The sequence below is a fragment of the Castor canadensis genome, chromosome 2, assembly GCF_047511655.1.
Source record: "Castor canadensis chromosome 2, mCasCan1.hap1v2, whole genome shotgun sequence".
NCBI classification, from domain to species: Eukaryota; Metazoa; Chordata; class Mammalia; order Rodentia; family Castoridae; genus Castor; species Castor canadensis.
In genome coordinates this window covers 14946921-14970762 of record NC_133387.1, presented here as the reverse complement: position 1 = coordinate 14970762, position 23842 = coordinate 14946921, and the positions used below count along the sequence as shown (strand labels likewise).

At 36.6% G+C, this 23842-nt stretch overlaps 1 protein-coding gene across 11 annotated transcripts in view; it reads right to left on the bottom strand.

Annotated features, from left to right (window-relative positions):
* The window catches only part of Braf (B-Raf proto-oncogene, serine/threonine kinase), a 176158-nt gene that overhangs the window by 113710 nt on the left and 38606 nt on the right, over positions 1-23842 (bottom strand). The window contains exon 2 of one of the 11 annotated variants that reach the window (XM_074061923.1): positions 5863-5906. The exons of the other annotated variants lie outside the window; for them this stretch is intronic. The gene's annotated coding sequence lies outside the window, so the exon portion shown is untranslated. The remainder of the gene's footprint in view (positions 1-5862; positions 5907-23842) is intronic. 11 annotated transcript variants of the gene reach the window in all.

Sequence of the window (23842 nt, the reverse complement as noted above, 5' to 3'; positions counted from 1 at the left end):
GGGAAGTGAGGAGACTGAGATGATTAGAGTACAATTTTCTCACTGAGAAGTGGAAAATGGTAAGATTAATTTAGAAGAGTATGAGTTTCTGGAAGTTAAGTTTCTTAACTTCTCAAAGAAAAGTAATTATATAGCCAAAGAATGAAGAAAAAAAAATCACAGTAATCCTAGTTAGAATTGGAAAAGATGTGTGAAGAAGGGAAAAATTTTTTCAGATTTCTCAGTAGAATTAAAGAACTATGATGATTCTCATAAAATAATTAAAAAGTAGAATAAGGTATTTGTAAATCTAACAATAGATACATTAGTTTTGGCCTTAAAATGTCTTCTTGGAAAAAGAGGAATACAACAATCCTAAAAAGAAATGGGGAAAAAAATTAAGCTTCAAGAGAGTTACTAAAAGATTTCCTGTCCTTCTCTTCAGTAGACCACAGCAATTAAAATTAGGCATCCTTAGTAAATAATTGCCCATTTCTAGTGACTTCATAAATGGCAAAATCCCTCTTCAAAAATAGATTAAGAAGATTTTAAAAAGTCTAGTTCAGAAGATGCCTATGTTAAAACATACATGTAAAGCAGCCATGGTGGTACATGCATGTAATCCCAGCACTGGGGAAGTTATGGCAGGAGGATCTAGTTTGAGGCTAACCTGGGTTACACAACAAGATCCTGTCTCAAAAACAGAACACAAATGTAAACAAACTGCTATGGAAGGAGTTGAATGGCAGCTATAGCACAAAACTACAGCTGCCAGGACACCTCATCTCTATGAAAAGGTATCCAGTTCAGATTACTGTGATCAATTTCTGTCAAAACTTAAAAAAAAATTATATCATTAATAGGTAATAGTATATAAAAAAGAAAAGCTCCTAAATTTATTTTATGAAGTTAGCAAAACTTAAATGCCAAAACTTGACAAAGACAAACTAAATAACTTGACACAAAAATAAAACCACAAAATAATTACACCTGTGGTGTCAAAAGACCCTAACGCAATAAAGTGGGTGACTTTAATGCCCCAGTATGACCAACAAACAGGTCACTGAGACAAAAAAAATCAAAGGAAACTGCAGAATTAAACAACATTATAGATCACATGGACTTAAGGAGATCTAAAGAATATTTCAGCCAAAAGTCATAAAATACATTCTTTTCAGCAGTCCATGGAACTTTCTCCAAAAGAGATATTTTAGGACATAAAGCAAGTCTTAACAAACATAAGAATATTGAAGTTACTTCCTGTATTTTATCAGACCAGCGTGTAATAAAACTAGAAATCAGTAACAAGAGAAACTACAAAACATACTCAAATAGACACTGACAATACATTGCCAAATGATCAGTAAGTCACAGAAGAAGGGAGAAATAAAAAAAAATTCCTAGAATCAAATAAAAGTGAAAACTCAATTTACTAGAACCTTTCAGACATATCAAATGTAGTGCTAAGAGGAAAGTTTATAGATGAGTCCCAACATTAAAAAATCAGATAGATTTCAAATAAACTAATACTGCACCTCAAACTCTTAGGAAAACAAGAACAAGCCAAATACAAAAGCAGGGCAGAAAGACCAGGCAGAAAAAAAAACAAACAAAAGGGTAGACTGAAAGAACAATACAAAGAATCAATGAAACAAAAAGTTGGTTGTTTGAAAAGATAAACAAGATTGATAAATCCTTAGCCAAACTAACCAAAAGAAAGAGGGAGATGACCCAAATTAATAGAATCATTGATAAGAAAGGGGACACTACCACAAATAGCAGAGAAATTCAGAGGATCATTAGATAATATTCTGAAAATCTATATTGTAATAGGCTGGAAAAGCCTGAAGAAATAGATAAATTTCTAGACGTAAATGACTACGAAAATTGAATAAAGAGGATATAAACTACCTAAATAGATCCATAATAAGCAACAAAATTCAAGCAGTAACAAAGACTCTCCCAACAAAGTAAAACCCAGGACCAGATGGATTTCACTGCTGTATTGTATTAGACCTTTAAAGAACATTACCAGTGCTCCTTAAACTATTCCATAAAACAGAAAAGGAAGGAACACTACCAAACTCATTTTATGAAGCCATTATGACACAGATTACAAACAGGATCAAGGCACAACAAAAAAAGAAAACCACAGGTTCATTTCTTCACACAGACACATAAATTCTCAATAAAGTAACTTGCAAACTAAATTCACATTTAAAACACATTTAAAAGATCATATACAATGCTCAAATTGATTTCATTCCAGGACTCAAGGCTGGTTTAACATACACAAATCAATAATCATAATATACCACATAAACAGAACAAAGGACAAAAATCACATGATCATCTCATAGAAGAAGAAAAGACCTTTTGGGGGGTAAAGGAGGGGGCGGGGGGAAGAGGGGAGAAATGACCCAAACACTGTACGCACATATAAATAAAAGAAAAAAAAAAGACCTTTGACAAAATTCAACATCCTTTCATGATAGAAGCCTTGATGAAACTAAGAATAGGAGGTACATGCCTTAACATAATAAAGGCAATTATAATAAATCCACAGCCACATTTCCTAAATGGGAAAAAACTGAAACCATTTTCTCTAAAGTCAGGAATGAGACAAGGGTGTCCACTCTCTTCACTCTTCCTCAACATAGTGCTTGAATTCTTACAGCAATAAGGCAGGACATAAAAGGGATACAAATAGAAAAGGAATAAGTCAAATTACACCTATTTGCAGATGATATGGTCTTTACTTAAAAGATCCTAAAATTCTACCAAAAAACTCTTACAGCTGATAAATATTTTCAGCAAAGTAGCAGGATAAGAAGACATGGATTAACAGAAACTCAAAGCAAACTACAGATTCAATGCAATTCCCATAAAAATTCCAATGTCATTTTTTATAGAAATAGAAAAGTCAACTCTAAAATTCATTTAAAAGCACAAAAGACCCTGAATAGCCAAGCAACCCTGAACAAAAAAGACCAATGCTAGTTTTTGTTAATCCATGTCTTCTTCATTTTCATTTTTCAATGTTTTACAGTTTTCATTGTAGAGGTTTTTCACCTTCTTTGTTTCCTGATTTCTTTCTCAATCTGTTCATTATCTGTATATATAAAAGCTACTGATTTTTATATATTGATTTTTTTATCCTGCTACTTTGCTGAAAATACCTAACTTCAAATTATACTATAGAGCCATGGCAATAAAAATAGCATGATACTACCACAAAAACAAACACTCATGGAATAGAACAGAAGATCCAGAAATAAGCCCCCACATAGCTACAAGTATCTGATTTTTAATAAAGGCACAAAAACCATATTTTGTTGAAAAGACAGCCTCTTCAATAAAAGGTTTTAGGAAAATTGGATATCCACATTTAGAAGACTGAAATTAGATCTCTATCTCTCACCTTGTACAAAAATTAATTGAAAATGTATCAAAGATCTTAAGTAAGACTTTGAAACTTTGAAAGTGGTAGGGGAAAACCCTTAAAGATACAGGCAGAAGTAATGCTTTTCTAAATAGGACCCCAGTAGCTCAGGAAGTAGGAATTGGCAAAATGGGATTATATCAAATTTAAAAGCTTGTGCAAAGGAAACAATTACCAGAATCAAAAGACAGCCTATGGAATGGGAGAAAATCTTTGCCAGCTATTCATCAGAAAAAAGATTAATATCCAGAATAGAGAAAGAACTCCAAAAATTAAATATTAAAAGAACTAACACTCCAATTAATAAATGGGCAAAAAGAACGTAATAGTTCTCAGAAGATGTGGCTAATAAAGAAGAATGGCTAATAAAAACATATTCAGGATTCTTAGTGAAAAGGAAATGCAAATCAAAGCGATACTGAGATTGTATCTCACTCTAGTAAGAATGGCTACCATCAAGAAAACAAACAACATAGTGCTGGCAGTGGTGCAGGGGAAAAAAAAAGGACCCTTACATGCTGTTGGTGGGAATGTAAATTAGTGTAGCCACTATGGAAATCAGTAAGGAGGTTCCTCAAAAAACTAAAATGACAACTATCATATGATCCTGGTATGCCAATTAAGTCAGTACACAATAGAGATACCTGCACACCCATGTTTAAAGCAGCAGTATTCATAAGTGCCCATCAACCAATGAATGGATAAAGAAAATGTGCAACACACACACATACACAATTTCATCCATAAGGAAGAATTAAATTATGCTGCTTGCAAAACAGTGAATGGCACTAGAGATTACAATGTTAAGTAAAAATAATTTGGACTGAGAAACCATACATTCTTTTTCACTGGGGAATCTAGACCTAAAAAAATGAATGACAGGAGTATAATCCAGAGACTCCTTGAGGTTGGGAACCAGTGAGAGGGGACAAGGTGAAAGGAAACAGTGAAGAGGTGGGTGAGCATGATGCAAGTACTTTATACACATGTATGACAGTAGAATAATGAAACTTGTTGAATCCCCTCTGTATAATTAATATGAGAACAAAAAATTTTAAAGAAAAGATCAAAATTTTAAATAAACTAATGAAAGAGATTGGCAAGGTTGTAGGATATAAAATCAATGACATGAACACTGTATAGTGTTCTAGTGAATTAACCAGGGTCAATTTTGTAAAAATGTTCTAAAGATAACAATAAAAATTATAAAGAATCGGGAGGGGTGGAACTAACAAAAAAGATTTCCATGGAGGAAGTAACAAAATCATAGAAATGCAGACAGAAGTACTGAGAAGAGACAAAGTCATGATTCTGAAGGTTAATTTCTTCCATTCATTTAGTAGCCTATCAAGAAGCTGTCTCAGCATGTCTGAGGTTTGCTTAAGTAAAAAGACTGATGACATCTACAGAGCTCAGAAGCTTCTCCTTTTTTAATAAAGCATTTCATCAACCTCAAACAAAGTTCAAATTATGACATAAGAATCCTTTTCATGGTACATTAGTTCTAGTTAAGTCTAGCATAACCACACATCTATATGGAGATAAAAGATCTTAGGACATTATGTGTGCCCTGTTATGTCTTTTTCTTTGCTAAATATTATTATTATTCCTGTTATTGTTGGGGACTGAACTCAGGGTCTTGTACATACTAGACAAGCACATCACACTGAGCTATATCCCCCATTGAACCTTATTTCCTTATTTCACATTTACACCACATGATAAGTAGATGTGCATGTTCCCCTCTCCCCTACTTGACACTTTTCTATTATCAATGTTTCCTGGTCTTTTGGTGAGATCAAGTGTAATAGCATAATGCTGTCAATTTTACCCCAACGAATCCAGTGCAATACAATAAAGATAAGCCTAAAAGGTGCTTTATTTAGGTCTATAATTTTTCATTTGTTTACAAAACTCTGAAGCAAATGTGTAAAACACATGATTCAACAAAGCCGGGTAATGGGTACATGAATAGTTATGCTATTCCCTATACTTTTTTCTATGCTTAAAGAAGGAAGGGAAAGGAAGGAGAGACAGGGTGAGATAAATTGAGGTAGTAAGCTGTCCTTATTTACTTTTCTAAGCACACTTGATACAACCTTTGCACCCTAGAGAAGCACTGAAGAGAACCCACACTAAGAGTCCCCATTTAGAAAAGAGGCTTAGACCTATATAACTGCAAAGTTCTCTACTGTAATTCACTAGTGTTTTATTCACAAATACTAATTGATAGCAAGAGGCACAAGACACTGAAAATCCAACAAATCAAAAGATCACAATAAACAAATAGAATAACTGGGCAAAGAGAAAAAAAGTATTATTAGGAAAATATTTCAGAAAAGGGCTAAAATAGAATGAATATTGATAAAGATCACGGTAGTAATTTATAACATAAAAAAACTTCCAAGCTGGGCCCTGGTGGCTCATGCCTGTAATCCTACCTTTTTAGGAGGCTGAGGTCAGGAGAATCCCAGTTCCAAGTCAGCTGGGGCAAAAAAAAAAAAAAACAAAGCTTGTGAGACCTTATCTCAACAGAAAAAAGATGGGTGTGGTGGCTTATGCCTGTCATCCCAGCTATGGTGGGAAGCATAAAATAGGAGGATCACAGTCAGAGTGGCCTGGGCAAAAAGTGAGACCATTTTTCCAAAATAACCAAAACAAATATGGCTGGAGTTGTGTCTCAAGTGGTTGAGCACCTGTCTAGCATGTACAAAGCAATGAGTTCAAACACCAGTACTGCCAAAAACAACTCCCTGATCAATTGAGAGAAAAAAAGAGGGAGAGGAGGTTAGAAGTGATGTATGATAAAAGTAAAAAAGTTGAAGAGATACACCTGGGAGGTTCAAAATCAATTTGTTGAGTTCTAAATATAAGAAATACAGTGGTATCAAAAATATTTGGAGCTAAAGAAAAACACTAAAAGGGCTCAGTGCAGGCAAAGAGGGCAAGTTAAGACTTGCATCAGGATAAGGCTGGGGGTGTGGCTCAAGTGGTTGAGCATCTGCCTCACAAGCACAAGGCCCTGAGTTCAAAACCCAATACTGCATTAAAAAAAAAGATCTGCATAAACCCTGGTTTCTATTATTAAATTCCAGAAATCAAAAACTGAAAAGGAATCCTTAAAAGCTTTCTATAAAATAAGTAGAATTAACTTGGCATCAGACTTTTCCTCAGCAACATTAAAAGACAATAATGGAGTTATATTCATTAGTTAATGTCTATCTTTGTGACTAAAATGCAAACTGCATAAAGGCAAGAGTTTTTGTCATTTTTTTCCTTGTTGCACCTTTGTACCTGAAATGTGTCTGAACCGTCATAAGTGCTCAATAAATATTTTTTATGAAAAAAATTAAAAGACAATGGAGCCCCCATGGAGCAGGTGTGGCCAGCCCCTCATGCCCGTTTCTCACCATGGCCCATGGTTGGGCAGGTGCTGCCTGGGCCAGTGTGGGTTCTAGGATCTGAGTCGTCTCCTGTGGGGGCCAGGGGCGGTGGCTGGGGTGCAGGCTGGAGGTGTGCTTGGTACTACTGGTTCTACACTGTGAGGTGGCAGTGGGGTGCACCCAGTGCCACCAAATAAAATGCCTGTTACCTAAAAAAAAAAAAAAAAGACAACGGAGACAGAAAGATTGCTTGTTCCTTAAGGCTAGGATATTGGGGAGATGGGGATTGACTGCTAGTAAGCCCAGGGGTTTCTTTCTGGGAGTGATTTAAACATTCTACAATGAGCCAGGTACTGGTGGCCCACGCCTGTAATCCTAGCTACTCAGGAAGCAGCAATCAGGAGGACTGAGGTCCAAAGCCAGCCTGGGCAAAGAGTTTGCGAGACCTATCTTGAAAAAACCCTTCACAAAAAGGGCTGGTAGAGTGGCTCAAGGTGTAGGCCCTGAGTTCAAGTCCCAGTACAGCAAAAAAAAAAAAGAAAATCTACAGTGGACAGTGGTAATATCGCTTCACAGTTGCATATGCATTAAAAACAACTAAGATATACATCACAAATTGCATAGCATGTGAATTATATTTCAATAAAGCTGTTTTTAAAAGACAATGAGGGGTGGGAGGCATAACTCAACAGTTAATGTCTTAATGGAGCACTTGCCTACCAAGTGCAAGGCCCTGAGTTTATTCTTCAGCACCACAGCAGGGAAAATTTGGGCCTGCGTGTAGATCTGTGGTAAATTACTGGACTATAATGAAGGCTTGTGAGGCCTGGCTTCCACCCTGAAAGCAGCATACAGATGGACAGACAACTGATAATGCCTTCACTTTTCTGAGCAAAAGTGATTTTGAATATGGAATTTTATAGCCAAGCAAACTACTAATCAAGCATGAGGTTAAACAAAAACTTTTAAACATGTAAAGTCTCAAAATTTATCTCAGTAGAAATCATAGATCTGAAAAATGTTCTTATCTTTTGACCTAGTAATTCTATTTCTAGGAATTACCTATCTCTCACAAAACTGGAAAAATAGAGTAGATATCTGGTACAAGCATTTACAAAGGCAAAAAAATAATAATAATTTACTAAGTGAAAAAAATTCATGTGATTTTAAAAAACAAAAAAGTGGACACTGTCTTTATACACATACAAAAACAAACACAAAACCAGAGAACATAATCCTACAAAAAGTCATGTTACAAAAGAGAAAGTTAAGACAGCAATTATGGCTCTAGTATGTTTAGTTAAGCAAGAGAAGTGGAGTAACAAGGCAGGGGGGTGGGGCGGGGGGGATGTCAAAAAATTAGCCAAAGAGACCAGATAATGAAGAGCCCTAAAAGTCATGATAGTTTCAATTTTATTCTAAGTACAATCAGAATCTAAAGCTTCAAAAGGTTTGTGTAACATAATTTGATTTACAGTTTGCTGACAAATGTCCTCATTTTACAGATGAGAATATGATGACAGAGGTGTTAAATATCTTACTAAAGGCCACACAGCTGGTAAGTCATGGCAACAAGATTACGCGAGACAATGTAACGTCAAAGCAGTATATTTTGTAGTAGGTCTATTTAATTTTTTTTAGTACTGGGGATGTATTGTAGTGCCTGTAAATATCACTCTAGAGGAGAATTATTATAATGACGCAAGAGTGAATGCAATTAAGACTACACGGTTAGCTAAGCAAGAGATGATTGTTTGGTGGAAGGCAGAGACAGTAAAGATGGAGAAAAATCAGTGAATCTGGAATTTATTTTAAAAGTACACAGGAAAAAACTCACTAGTACTAGATTATACATTGGGGCAAGGTCATTATGTCACCAGCCAGAGAAGCTGACTAAATGACCAAGGAGGTAGCTAGTAATTCAGCTTGGAACTCAGCAGGAGAGATGAGGCTGAAGACAAATTTGAGTGTCACTTGCATACTGATTAGTCTATCTCCAAGGGCAGGTAGGCAAAGACTTAGCAAAACGGTCCACCAATATTTGTAAAATTGGTGAAGAACAGAAACCAAAAATGGCTGAAAACAGAGAATGAGGTAGGCAAAAACAAAATAAAACACCCTCCTGAGTAAAGAAAATCTATTGGCTAAGAATAGGAAAATGAGATTGTGGCACCAGAAACATAGGATGTATACAACCATACACTTTGGTCATCATTTATATACTTCTGCAAATGCATCAAGACTGGGAGATAACAGCACATTTATGTCTGAAGGGAGAGGAGGAGAAACTCCTGATATAGAAAAGATGTCAACTGCAGGAAAGAAGCCTTAATAGTTGGCCACAAGAAATGAAATCTGAGCCACAAGTAGAGGAATCAGGCTGACAAAGATGGTCTTTGATAACAAGTGAAAGGAAGATAGAATATGAGGACCAATGGAGATAGGTTTGTAGAACTGGTGGTTAAGAAAAAAAAAAAAGTGGTTTGTTGTTGTTGTTTTTGTTTTGACAGGGTCTCATTATGTAGCCCAGGCCTTGAACTCTCAATCCTCTTGCCTCAGCCTCCCAAGTGCTGGAATTACAGGTGTGCACTACCACACCTGGCTTTAGCTGCAAAGCCTGGCTTTGCTTTTCTCACTGAAGTATGAAGTGCAATGGGCACTGTGAGAGGTTTTCAATGAGCTGAAATGCACTCTCAATAAGGGAAGTGGCAAACAGCTACACGGCCATATGTTCTTGATTTGAGATTTTTGGCATAAATTTAAAGCAGCATCTTCAACTGTCTAGGGGTAAGCAGAGACAGTGGGTCACTGGTGTGACAGGCCAATATGATGAAAGAGAAGTAGAATTAAAAAGTCAAAGATAATTAGTAATTTTTATAGTTATTCCTTAACAATATCTTGGTCCTGAAGTCTGTGGATTGTAAAAGTTTCACTTGAGAAGGTTGAAGACTAAGTGCTGCAGTCAGGGGCCAGAACCTTTTTAAGATTTAAGAAAAATCCAGCACTGGTGGCTCAAGCTTGTAATCCTAGCTCCTCAAGAGGCAGACATCAGGAGGATCCACACGAGACCCTATCTTGAAAATATCCAACGCAAAAAAGGACTGGAGCAATGGCTCAAGTGGTAGGGTGCCTGCCTAGCAAGTGTGAAGTCCTGATTTTAAACCCCCGAATACTCTCCCCCCAAAAAAAGATTTAAGGAAAATATTGTGGATTTAATATTTTATCAATCATAGTTTCATAATTCCTTTGGCCAGGAGGATAAGAAATGAAAATAGAGAAGTGGTATTCATGAAATCAATAAGCAGAAGATAACCTGACTTTAAGATAAACCTAGACACAGATAGAAAGTATCTAAAACTGAATGAAGGATCCAAAAAAATTTTTTCTGGCTAATTAAGATCAAGTAAATCCTAAAGTTGCATGGATCTAGGGAGGAAAAACAGTAGCATAAAATGGCAATATCTATACTATCATAAACTGTCCACAGCCATCCATTAAATTTATCTAACTTAAAACATTCTACTGCTTACCCCTACTAGTCAGAAAGGTCCTCAGTAAGCAGATCTAATTTTGCCACATTTATAAAGCTACATTGAATGAAGCTATATTTGGAGGATTTAAATTGAGAGAAAACATAGCTGCATATCATGTGAAAATATAAAAGCAGTGGAAGTTCTGGACTTTCAACTTCAAATACTCTTAAACATTAATAATATATCACATTTCCTGCCTCTGGTATAACTCCCGGTCATTATCTTCTCACAGTGCAACCTTCTTTCCCAAGTCACGCTCCATTCTCCAAAACTCTGGAACACCATTCCAGAGCATATCCTACCATTACAAAATCAAAGATCTGTGGGAAAACACTGCCAAAAGTAAATAACCAGCATAACAACCTATTAGGACCATGAGTTCTGTAATACTGGTCACTCTTTTATTCCCAGCACCTAGTTATACTGCCTAGCATAATTCAGATAGTTTGTAAGTGCTGGTTGCATGAAAATATTAAAAATTTGAAATTCTGAGTAAGCTCAGAGGAAACTGATGAAGTCACCTTCAAGAGGGTTCAAATGATGTCAGAGACATACTATAAGAGGGTACAGTTACAGTTAAAGTAGGAGCCAACTTGTAAGAGTCAAGATGTATTTTATTCTTTCTCAACTAGGGTTCCATGAGAAAAATTAACTCCCAACATCCTAATGCACGCATGGTAAGTAATGAATTACCTTCTCTCCACACATCTAGAATGACACAAGACTTTCAAAGGAGGGTTCAATTCCCAGCAAGGGAGAGGGGTGAAGAGAGAATGACAACACACCTCTCTCGCTAATTTCACGTATTTTTGGTAAACCCTGAACTAAAGAGTAAAATTTTATAGATAATATTTCATGGTATATAAACATTTTAATGTTATTATATACTTAATAGGAAAATATCATCTAGCCCTTTCACTCACTTTATGGTTCTTCCTTTTTGAAAGAATATAGCTTTCAAAAACTTTGCAACTTCTCCATTAATATAAAATCTTTCTTTTTTTTAGTTCCAACCTACCTATGCCATCTACACCAATAACAAGTGGGTGCTAAGAATATTATGCAATACACATTGTACAAATCCTACATAGTGTTTACCTTGTATCAGACAAATCAATATTGTTGGGACAATTATTATCCCTATTTCACAGATGAGGAAAGGGGGTGGGGGAGAACAGACTAGGACGATATCAGAAAATGAGTAAGTGGTAGAATTACTTTTATGTTCAATAGCCTCTACATGTCTTTATGGGAAGTAGAAGAAACATTCCATCACTGGGTATGCTAACCAAGTGCAATTGATGATTTACATATTCAACAATATGCAGGCAGGTTAGAACTCTGACATCATTAGAATTTAGTAAAAGTGGATCATTCCTTCATCACAATTATTTAATGAGTGTTATGGTTCTAGATAATGAAGATCAAACAATTAAACTACAGTTTCTGACCTCACAAAGCACACATTTTAGTTGAAAGATGAAGCACCAAATAGTCAGATGGCAATTAAAAAGTTAGAGAAAAACAGACCTAGTGAGCAAGATAGGGGTAGGCATTTATTAATTCTTGAGAGTCTCATTGATAAGATGACAAATAAACACAGATCTAAGGGAAAGGGAACAAGTTCACTATGCAGGTACAAAAGAGGAAACTATTACAGAAGAGAAACAAATGCAAAAGACATTGGAATAGAAACAGATTATATGTGATAGGCTGTTTTGCATTAATGGCATCCCAATGGGCACACCTTTTGCCCTGTAACTGCAGTATGACCCTGGGCTTTTCCAAGTGACTTGCTATTGTGACACCTTGTAACATGGTATTAGCAAACATGACCCAGGCAGAGGCTTAAAATGCAAATATGCACTTTTTGCCATCTTGCCCAACTGAACTTTCTTGCTCTTTCACCCTGCCATAAAAACATGCTTGAGCTAGTCTACGAGAACCAAGTTGTGGCAGTTGAGACAGCTTACAAGAAACAGCCAGTTGCCTGTAACCACCAACTGGTCACTGATATATAACTGAGCCCACCCAAAGTTAGCACAGCCCACTAACAGACTTAAAATAGTGGTTGTTTTAAGCACTATACTTTGATGTGTTACAGAGCTGGAAATTAATATATTGTGCTCAAAGTGCACAGGAGAATACACAAAAACTTGTACATGAATGTTTGTAACAGTAATAATCTTAAAAGCCAAATAGTGAAAACAACCCAAATGTTCATCAGCTAATGCATAAATTTAATGTATTCATTCAGTAGCACTTTTTTTGTTCTTATAAAAGTTTGATTTATTTTTTAATTTTTATTGTTTTATTGTTCATATGTGCATACAATGCTTGGGTCATTTCTCACCCCTGCCCCCACCCCCTCCCTTACCATCCAATCCGTCCCCTCCCTCTCCCCCCCACCCCCTCAATACACAGCAGAAACTATTTTGCCCTTATCTCTAATTTTGTTGAAGAGAGACTATAAGCAATAATAGGAAGGAACAAGGGTTTTTGCTAGTTGAGATAAGGATAGCTATACAGGGAGTTGACTCGCATTAATTTCCTGTGCATGTGTGTTACCTTCTAGGTTAATTCTTTTTGATCTCACCTTTTCTCTAGTTCCTGGTCCCCTTCTCCTACTGGCCTCAGCTGCTTTTAAGGTATCTGCTTTAGTTTCTCTGCGTTGAGGGCAACAAATGCTAGCTAGTTTTTTAGGTGTCTTACTTATCCTCACACCTCCCTTGTGTGCTCTCGCTTTATCATGTGATCAAAGTCCAATCCCCTTGTTGTGTTTGCCCTTGATCTAATGTCTGCATATGAGGGAGAACATATGATTTTTGGTCTTTTGGGCCAGGCTAACCTCACTCAGAATGATGTTCTCCAATTCCATCCATTTACCAGCGAATGATAACATTTTGTTCTTCTTCATGGCTACATAAAATTCCATTGTGTATAGATACCACATTTTCTTAATCCATTCGTCAGAGTGGTGGGGCATCTTGGCTGTTGCCATAACTTGGCTATTGTGAATAGTGCCGCAATAAACATGGGTGTGCGGGTGCCTCTGGAGTAATCTGTGTCACAGTCTTTTGGGTATATCCCCAAGAGAGGTATTGCTGGATCAAATGGTAGATCAATGTTTAGCTTTTTAAGTAGCCTCAAAATTTTTTTCCATTCCCACCAACAGTGTAAGAGGGTTCCTTTTTCCCCTCATCCTCACCAACACCTGTTGTTGGTGGTGTTGCTAATGATGGCTATTCTAACAGGGGTGAGGTGGAATCTTAGTGTGGTTTTAATTTGCATTTCCTTTACATTCAATAGCATTTTGACAATAAAAAGAAATAAAATGCCAATATATACAACATCATGAACTAGTTATACACTGCTTCAACAGTAAACCCCTGGTATCTGAGGGTATATGGTTCTAATGAGACTATCATTGAGGAAAAATCACAAATGCTCAGGATGCCTAAAGTTCAATACTGTACTGATTATGCCACCCAAGTTCTGCTAAAGACATGCCACCATTCAACAAATCTAAAATTTTCATTTTATCACTTAAACTAAGCACATTTACTTTTACCTTGCTTTGGGGGCATCATTTACTTTTAGGGAGGCACATTTCTACAAAATTAAGAGCAGGGAAACAGCAGATCACACAACAATCTGTTAACTTGGGACTGACTAAGACCATCAACTGAGCTTCATAATACATGCACGGGATCAAAACTTTTTGTTTTTGAAATTTCTTTTGATTTTTAAAAATTTATTATTTATTTTTTATCATGCTTTGTCAAAACTGGGTGTAATAAATCTGTGAATAAGGCAGGCTTTCTGTACTAAGTGAAAGATATATATTGCATGATTCCACTTAAAAAAATGTCTAAGCTGCGTGAGGCAGCTCACACCTGGAATCCTAGCTACTCAGAAGGCAGAAGTCAGGAAGATCAAGGTTCAAGGCAAAACTAGGCAAAAAACTCATGAGACCCCCATCTCCATCAACAAAAGCTGTGTGTGGTGGCATGCCAACTAGGCATGTGGTGTCATGTCATCCCAACTAGGTAAGAGGTGTAAATAGGAGGATCATGGACCAGGCCAACTTGGGCATAAATGCAAACTTGCAAACTCATAATTCAAAAAATAACTCAACCAAAAACAGATGGAGGCATGGCTCAAATGCAAGGCCCTGAATTCAAACCCCAGTACCACCAAAAAAACAAACAAACAAACAAAAAACCTCCAGAATAGGGAAATCTATAGAGACAGAAATTAGATCAGTAGTTGGCTAGTAATGGAGAATACAGAAGGACAAGGGAGGATGGTTAAGAGGTATAGGGCTTCTGTGGGGAGATGAAAATATTCTAAAGTTAATTTTGGTGATGGCTGCTACACAACTATGCCTATACTAAAAGCACTTGAATGGTATACTTTAAGTGGGTGATTTATATGATATGTGCTCTCTCTCTCTCTCTCTCTCTGAAGCCATTTAAAAAAAAAAAAAGAAAAGAAAAGAACATGACCACTTATATTCTTGGCACTACTCTGGTAACTATACTGAAAATGGACCATTCTGGGAGCAAGGGTAGAAGCCAAAATATTACATGGCAAATGACTCCCAAGGAAGTGGCAGAGGCAGTTATGGATATGTCAGATCCAGGATGCATAATAAAGGGGAGTCAATAGGATTTTCTGATGAACTGGATATGGGGTATGACAGAAGGGAGTCATTCTTTTTTTTTTTTTTTGTAGTACTGGGGCTTGAACTTAGGGCCTATACCTTGAACCACTCCACCAGCCCCCTTCCACATCCTTTTTTTGTGATGGGTTTTTTTTGAGATAGGGTCTCCCGAACTATTTGCCCAGGTTGGCTTCAACCCACGATTCTCCTGATGTATGCCTCCTAAGTAGCTAGGATTACAGGTGTGAGCCACCAGCACCCAGCTATGGAGTCACTCTTGACTATACAGTTTTTAAGCTGCCTAAATAAAAAATCAAAAAAAGAATGCAGAGGTAGCACTGGGGACGGGAATGGGGACACAGGATGCAGAATAAGAAATTTAATTTTGATTTTTCTTTTTTTTTTTGGCATTACTGAGGCTTGAACTCAGAGCCTGTGCTTGCTAGGCAGGCACACTACCATATGAACCATGCCCCCAATCCAGGAAACTTTATGTTAAACATCCTGAGAAGCTTATTAAACAATCAATCAAAATGAAAACACAAAAAAATGAACTGGAAGCTGGGTGCAGTAGCTCATGACTGTAATCCTAGCTACTAGGCAAAAGATCCAAAAGCCTGGCTCAAGGCCAGCCCAGGCAGAAAGCTGGTGAGACCCCCACCCCAATCAATAAAAGCTGGGCACAGTGGTGAATATGTCATTCAAGCTTTGAGGGGAGCATAAATAGGTAGGACCACTGTGCAGGGTGACCTGGGTATGGCTCAAGTAGTAAAGAATCTGCCTAGCAAGGCCAAAGTCCTGAGTTTAAACCCCAGTACCACCAAAAAAAAAAAAAAAAAAAAAAAGAGGAGCTGGATATACAAACTTGGAATTAAGTAGGAGGTCTGAACAGAGATACAAATTTGGAAGTTTAGAAATAACATGTCTTATACTTGTTTTAAGAAACTGCACCCCATTATAATATCTTTGAATTCAGAATCCATCTTATGGTTGGTAGATATTAAAACTCTTGTTGCCTAGGTGGCAGGTATTATGTAATTATTGTCAGTACATGTTCATCTTTGATTAAGGACAATCGTGCTATCATCATTCAATTCTTATGTTCATTACTGATACTTCACATGTTTAGATCAATTGCTGCTTTAAAATACCTTCAACAAAATTACAATATGACTCTGCACTGAACCAAAATTCAAGTATCAGTAATTAGCTTATTAAAGAGGAAGTCAAAGGTAACTCACTGAAATGTGTATATTCAATGTCATTTAAACAGATGCAACCAAAACAAAACAAAGAGAAACAGGGAAGGGAAAGAAATAGGCATCATCATTGAATGTAAATCACATATCTGAGGACAAAAGGCAGTGGTAAATATTTATTTCAGTAGAGATTAAAAGACAGTTTTACAAAGACTTTTTCTTGTCAGGAGAATGTAGCAGAAAATACCAGACGTATTTGGATGACATTCTCTCACATGGATTACAAACCTGCCACAAAGCAAAATTATGAGAATGAAGGACAACTTCAACTATTCTGCCATCTGTTAAAAGCCTGATTCTGTTTAAACCATTAAGATGACTTTCTTAGACAAAAAAAAAAAAATGAAATTAGCAATTTTTCACATATAAGACAAGCAACTACATGCTTACTTTAGATTAACTTTTAAAAGAGAATTTTAAAAACAGAAACAAGTCGGGCACAGTGGCACATGTCTATAGTCCCAATTTCTCAGGAGGTGGAGGCAGAAGGATGGTTTGAACCCAGGAGTTTGAGGCTGGCCTGGGCAACACAGTGAGAGAACTGCTTCAAAATTTAAACTAAAACAAACATTGAAAAAATATTTAAATTTTTTTTTTCTTTTTTGGTGGTGCTGGGAGTTGAACTCAGGGCCTTGTGCATGCCAGGCAAGCACTCTACCACTAAGCTACACCTCCAGCCCTGAAAAATATAAAGATTTTAAAATATTTTTAAATTATACTTTATGCTAAAACTTTAAAGGAAAAAAAAACCCAATTCCATACTTACTCATTAATGTGATTTCTTATCTTTTTGTAACTAACAATAAAAGACCCTACCTGCAGAGTAATATACAGCTTCCAGGTACCAGGTAATCTTTGGCATCTGAAGTCATCATACGTAGTTCTCTTTATTTCTCAACCTCTAGTAAAATCACCTTTTTGACTCAGGTGATGAAAAAGACTTTTCCTTTTACTTATCCTAACAGGAGACATTATAAATCAGAATCACTGCATTTTCTGTTTTGGGTTGTTTTTTAAAGACTTTTAAACAAAATTGGTGTTGATGCAAATCACAACTTCAAGAATTCCTATCTTTGCCCCCCCACACACAAATTTTTGTATCTAGTTTAAATTTTGCAAGAAAAAGGTAATCTGTCTCAGGGATTTCTGTCTGAACACTACGCCCTAAGACAGAATTAGTCAGGGTAATTGTCCAGAAGAGGTAACCCATATTCCTCAAAGTGCAGACTTCCTAGCTTTCTTACCACAAATGCAGATTTCTGTATTAATATCCACCTCTTCAGAAGAAAACTCATTTAAGTGTAGAGAAAGATCACTTTAGCCTTCAATACTGATCATTTTCAACATTTACTAACCTCTAAACATATAAAGAACATTAAAAAAAAAAAAAAAAGAAAGAAAGAAAAGCAGGGCTGGGAATGTGGCTCAAGTGGTAGAGCACTTGAGGCAAGCGTGAGGCCCTGAAGTCAAACTTAGTACCACAAACGCAATACCATAGAAAACTAAATAAATAAACAAACAAACAAATTTAAGCAGAGGGATTTGTGGGATGAATTTTAAGTCATTGAATTTATACCATTTATACTGGGGGAAAATGGTTCCAAATTCATCTGAACAAACTTGAAAATGAGTCAAATAAACTCAAAGAAAGCAGGACAGAAATAATAAAAAGCAGAAATCAATGAAAACCAAAACAGAAAAGATAAAAATAGTGAGAGCTAAGTATAATGGTAACTCATCTGTAAACCCAGCACTCAAGAGGCATAGGCAGGAGGATCTTAAGTTCAAGGCCACCTTGGACTACATAGCAAGAGCCTATCTCAAGGTGGGGTGGGTGAAGCTGGTTCTCTAAAAATACCAATAAAATTTATCATTCTCTAGCAAGACTTATAAAAAAGACACAAATAACCAACACTAATAATTAAAGAATAAAACAAAGACCTCCCCCCACAGATATTTAAAAGCTAATAGGAAGAGAATGCTATGAAAAATACAATGCACATAAGTTTAAAAACAAATTTTCAGGACTGGCAGAGTGGCTCAAGTGGTAGTGCACCTGCCTAGCAAGCATAACCTGAGTTCAAACCCCAATGTCGCCAAAAAAAAAAAAAAAACAATTTTGAAAAACCACACACAAAAACTCTCAGGAAGTGAAACAAATAATCTGAGTGGTTTTATATTAAGGAAACTGAACTCATAAAAAAAAAGATTTATTTTATTCAAAGAAATCTCTATGGCTGGGACTAGACTATATAGCTCAGCGATAGATCATTTGTCTCATTTGTGCAAAGCCCTGGGTTTGATCCACAGCACCTCTGAAAATAAAATAAATCCTAGTAAAGAAGAAACAAGACCAATTCTATGCAGTCATCCATAAACCAGAAAAGGAAGGAACAGTTTTTAACTCACTTTTATGAGACTTGTATTACTCCTACACTAATATGAAAGGTCACACCAAAAACAACAACACTACATACCAATATCCCATACCAAAATGAATATAGATAAACTAGTGAAGAAATCATGAAAGAAATCAGAGAATATTTACTTTCTAACAAATGAAAACCAAAACACAACATACTGTTGGGTCTGGGAACCTCAAGGACAGATGAGTGAGTCAGTATCCCATCCCCCATGCAGAGCACCGTGAGCCCTGCACCTTGAGAAGGAGTTATAAACCTGCATTCCTGCACCCTGAGGAGGAGATACAGGGTCTCATAAATCTGCACAGGGCTGATAAACAAAATGCTCTCAAGGTTGTTTCCCCCCAATAAGGGGCAAACAGACCAGCTCATCGAAGAGAGCCCACAAGAGCGAATCCACGCCAATGATAAGAACCCACCTAACTCTTACCCTAACCCAGAGTTAAAGCATCCATAAAAGCCCCAGCCTTCACCTGAGCAGGGAGCCACCAGTTTCAGGCTCCGCTGCACTGTTCTCACTGTAGCCTTTCCTTTCTCTCTAATAAATCCTACTTCGTGTACTGGTTTTGTCTCACAAGTCAGTTGTCTCACAATCAGCTGCCTCACAAGCCAGCTCTCTGGTGTGAAGGCAAGAACCCTTGACATCGGCCCACATTTCACACTGGCACATAATAATACTAACATTTATAGGTTACAAAAAAGTAGTGATAAGAAGTAAATGTATAGCTATAAACACCCATCTCAATCTCACAACATACTGAGAAATTAACTCAAAATGGATAAATGACCTAAATACAACCTAAAAGAAAATTAAGGAGAAAATCTATGTGTAAATCGTAATGGTGTTGGATATAGCAAATGGATTCTTAAATATGACCCCAAAAGTATGTGCAACATAAAAAAATAAACTGGATTTCATAAAAATTAAAAACTTTTATGCAAAGGACATTACTGACAAAGAAGAAAGCCTACAGAGTAGTAGAAATTATTTGTAATCATATACCTAGTAAAGGGCCAGTACCCAGAATATATAAAGTACTCTTAGGACTGATCAATAAAAAGACAACTCAATTTTAAAAATAAGCAGACTTGAATAGCCTTTTCTCCAAAGATATAAAAAGTGGCCAGCAAACATATGAAAAGATGCTCAGTACCACCAGTAATTAGAGAAATGCAAACCAAAACCGCAATGAAGTATTACTTCATACCTGTAAGATGGAATGGGCTGGGATGTAGCTCAGTGGTTGAGTGTTTACCTAGCATGCACAAGGTGTATGAGGCCCTGGGTTCAGTCCCCAGTACTGCCCCCCACACACACACACAAAAGAGGTTGTAAGTATTGGTGAAGATATGAAGAATTAGGTGCATTGCCAATGGGAATGTAAAAAGGTAGAGTCGCTGCAGCCAACAGTTTAGTAGTTTCTCCAAAAAGTTATCATAGAACTATTATATGGCCCAGCAGTTCCATTCGTACATACCTAAAATAATTGAAAACAAGTATTCAAAGACTTATATTCATAAGTCATAGCAGCACTGTTTACAACAGCAAAACAAGGGTAAAAAAAACTCCCAAATGTCTACCAACAGATGAGTAAAACAAACCCTGTAATACACAAGGGGATATTGTTCAGTTATAAAAGGCATGCAGTACATGACAAATCTTTTAGACATTATGCTAAGTAAAAGAAGCCATTGAACTACATCTCCAGCCCATTCTATCTACATGCTACAACATGACAAACCTTGAACACATTATGCTAAGTAAAAGAAGCCAGATCCAAAAGGTCATGCACAGCATGATTTCACTGGTATGGAACACCCAGAATATGGGCAAATGGTGTATGTCAAAGGTGAGACAAAGGAGAGAATGGAGAGTACTTTCTTATTGGGCACAGAGTTTTATTTTAGAGTAATGAAAATATTTAGATTGGATGGAAGAGGTAGTTGTACATTGTGAATATACTAAGTGCCACTCAATTATTCTCTTTAAAATGGTTTGTTATTTGATTTTCGTATCAATTTCAAAACACAAAAAGGACTGACACATGCTATAACACATGAATGAAACTTGAAACATTACATCGTTAATGAAGCCATATGCTAATATGTAACACAGTTTGCTTATATGAAATGTCCAGAACAGAAAAATCCACAGATAAACACAGAAAGATTAGTGGTTGCTGGAGTTGAGGGAGAAGAAATGGGGAATGACAATGATTACTCATGGAAACAATTTTAGAATTAAAAAAAAAAGTGTTCTGCAGTTCATGATGGATGTACAACCTTGTGAGTATACTAAAATCCACTTAAATATTTATTTTAGAAGAATGAATTTTACAGTATGTGAACTATATCATAATTAAGACAATCTTGGGGGTAGGAGGAAAAAGCTAAAGTATTTACAAAACTGATCATGTATTAAATCATACAAGAAATCTCAGAAATGCCAAAAATGTGGACAGTTATAGTACATCTTTCCCAACCTTAAGTTATAAATTAAGAAAAAAAAATCATAGGTAAAAATTGCTTAAAAAACACACACCCAGAAGCTTGGTTCTCCAACACCATGCCGCCACCATGCCCAAGAGGAAGGTGAGCTCGGCCAAAGTCTCTTCCCAAGGGAGAGCCTAAGAGGAGGTCAGTGAGGTTGTCAGCTAAGTTAAGCCTGCATAGGTGAAGACAAAGCCCAAAATGAAGAGGAAAGGATAAATTCTCCTACAAAAAAGTGCAAGCAAAAGGAAAAAGGCGAGCAAAGGGAAAACAAGCAGAAGTAAACAAGAAACTAAGAAAGATTTACCTGGAGAAAATGGAAAAACTAAAAATAAGGAGCGTGTGACCTCTGATGAACAGAAGAGAAAGAAGCCACAGCTGACTAATCACACCCCACATCTCACCACTGCTCCCTGTCTCCCTTTGTGTACAATCCAGAGGAAGATTTTTATCAACTATTTGTGAATGCAAGTTTTTTAGTGGCTCCAGAAACATTTTTAAAAAGAAGGAAATCCCACCTCATCCCATTTTTTAACTGTGAGTGATCTTTTTTTAAAGAAGTGAAATCATTTGCTGGTTGTTTATTTATTTATTTGGTACAGCCAGAAAATAGTGGGATATTGAATTGTGGAGGCTTTGGCTGTCTGTGGTGTCAGCTTAACATTCCAGATGGGGGTTAGTTTTATATCCTACAATACAAAGCCTACTAAATGGCTATTTGGGTCACAGTTGTGCATTTAATATCTTGAATATTTCAAGCTCTAGCCCCAAGTTATTTTCTAGTAGAATTGTTTTCTAAAGAAAATCACTCACTCCTTGATCTCTGTTGTCAGAATTGTGTGTGCTCTGTAACATTTTGTCACGGTAGTCCAGTTTTCCAAATTTGTTAATGTGAGGTGAAAGATGGAAAACTTGAGTATGTGGTATATGTTATATAAAATTGCAAAATGGTGGAAGTTAAGTAGCATATGGTCAGCGTTCGAAGACACTGGTACATGATGTCCACAAGGAAAATCTGTCTCCCAGGTTTGAGGCTGGAATGTCACTGGAATAACTATTTAAAAAACAAATGCAACACATGGCTTTATATTTTTGGCATGCATGTGAAAAATTGACTACAAATTAAAATGTTTGTGTGCTGATCCTCAACACAATATAATCTCAATTATGAAAAACAAACAAACCATTGGGAAATTGTTTTTTAAAAAAAAACTTCTATGGAACTCCTAAATTAAAGAAAATCTACAATCTAAAGTACAATATTAAAAAATGAACCAGGCACCAGTGGCTCACATATGTAATCTAATTGGGAGGCTGAGATTGGGAGCATCACAGTTCCAGGCCAGCCCAGGCAAATAATTCACAAGATCCCATCTCCAAAATAACCAGAGCAAAATGGACTGAGGTGTGGCTCAAGCAAGGATGCCTGCTTTGCAACCTTGAAGCCCTGAGTTCACACCCCAGTCCCATCAATAAAAAAAATGTTTTAAAGACTAGTAAATGCATAACATTATGGACCAGTATTCCATACGATATGAAGTCTAAAATGTACTTATCAGAAAAATGGTCTGGAGACATGGTTCAAATGGTAAAGACCTCCCTGATAAGCATAAGGACCTCAGTTTAATCCCCCAGAACTACCAAAAGAAAAGGAAAACAAAAAAAAAAGGGAAGTATTAGAAAAACATAGGTCTGAAAAATTGTTTGAGTCAAACCCAGAACAACAACAACAAAAAGCCCTAAGGTAAAAGAAAATAAATTTTAATAGCAGAATTAATGAAAAAACAAAAAATAAGACATTAAGTTAGTGCCTGATTCTTCAGAGAAATTAACATCAATCAATCCCCCGAAAATCTCAATAAACAAATTCAGACTTAAATCCCCCACCTTTTGACCAAGTTAATAAAATATGTAAGTTCATATAGACAGTCATCATACATAGTCAACAGATGACAAACATATTGATAGTGCAACATTCATAATTATGACAGATTAAAAAGTGTCCAAAACTTTTTACTTAATAACTCAAGAGCAAAGCCTGACTTCTGAGTAGCTTAGTGAGAAGCAGAACTATAGTTTAGTTAACTACCTCTTGTCCTCACATTTTCCTTTCATTTGCTCAAGTGGTTGTTGTGTTCAATCCCTACCCATGTTCCTTTCCCCAAAGGTAAGTCTGACTCCAAACTTGTAAGGTCACAGCAGTCTCAGCCACAGAATCACAGAGACCCCGTTTATCTGCATAGAGGTTTAGTTGAGGCAAGAAATCCAGATGAGCATTATTAAGAGTTACGAAACCTGAGTTTCTTCCAGTCAGGTGTGTCAAGCTGTGTGGCTCCAATAAAATCAAATTCCCCTCTCCATTCCATCTTTAAAGTCCTGAGGTGCCCCCTCATCGCTAGGTTTTGTGCTTTCTTGATGAGGACTTGGAGAACATGTCTATAAAACTCTTCTGAAGAGAAGGGTGAGAGAAGCTCTGCCTCAGGACTCAGTTTTATGTCCTATCAGAGGAAGATGTTACACCTGCTCTCCCAGAGAGACACTTCCTTTAATAACCGTCCAGTTTCCCATGTCTCCAGCGGACAAACTCGTCAGTGATTTTGCAAACCTAAGCATTTTGTCTGGAGAACCTCAAGACTTTTCCTTAATCTTTACAATCTTAGAAGTGTC